The sequence below is a fragment of the Silene latifolia genome, chromosome 11 (assembly GCF_048544455.1).
Source record: "Silene latifolia isolate original U9 population chromosome 11, ASM4854445v1, whole genome shotgun sequence".
Taxonomy (NCBI): domain Eukaryota; kingdom Viridiplantae; phylum Streptophyta; class Magnoliopsida; order Caryophyllales; family Caryophyllaceae; genus Silene; species Silene latifolia.
Window position 1 is genome coordinate 37071077 of NC_133536.1, and position 569 is coordinate 37071645.

A 569-nucleotide genomic window follows, 5' to 3' on the forward strand; every position below is an offset into this window, starting at 1 on the left:
GTTGGAGAAAGGCAATTTGAGCTAGCAAAACGGAGTTGTTAGAGGATTCTTCTTTACCTTTGGGTGGCACAACTCGGGAATTGACATATTGGGCATCATGAATCGCCATAGATTCGATCGTGGAATGAGCAAGATCGTTGTCAATTTGATCAAACCGCCCATTGTTGGCGGAATCAAGAATCCGTCGGGACTCGGCACAACATCCATTGTAGAATGTTATTGCTAGAAACCAATCATCTAGCCCATGATGTGGGCATTGCCTTTGAAGCTCTTTGTACCTCTCCCAAGCTTCATATAAGCTCTCAAGAGCTTGTTGACGGAATCCGGTGATTTGACTCCTCAAAGTTTGAGTTTTCTCCGGTGGAAAAAACTTTTGTGTAAAAAGCAAGAGCCAATGTCTCCCAATTGGTGATTCCCAAGGTGGTGCGGTCAAGGCTATTGATCCAAAGTTTGGCCTTGTCCTTCAAATAGAAAGGGAAAAGTATTTCCCTTATTTGGGCTTGGGTGACGCCCGTTTGACGGATCATGGAGCAATAGTCACAAAAGTTTTGCACATGCAAATTGGGATC

At 44.3% G+C, this 569-nt stretch overlaps 1 non-coding gene across 1 annotated transcript; it reads left to right on the plus strand.

Moving 5' to 3' along the window:
• Nucleotides 1–239: 239 nt before the first annotated feature.
• On the plus strand, nucleotides 240–346 carry LOC141615489 (small nucleolar RNA R71). Its single transcript, XR_012529909.1, has one exon. It is a non-coding gene; the product is annotated as a small nucleolar RNA R71 (small nucleolar RNA).
• The last annotated feature ends 223 nt before the right edge of the window (nucleotides 347–569 follow it).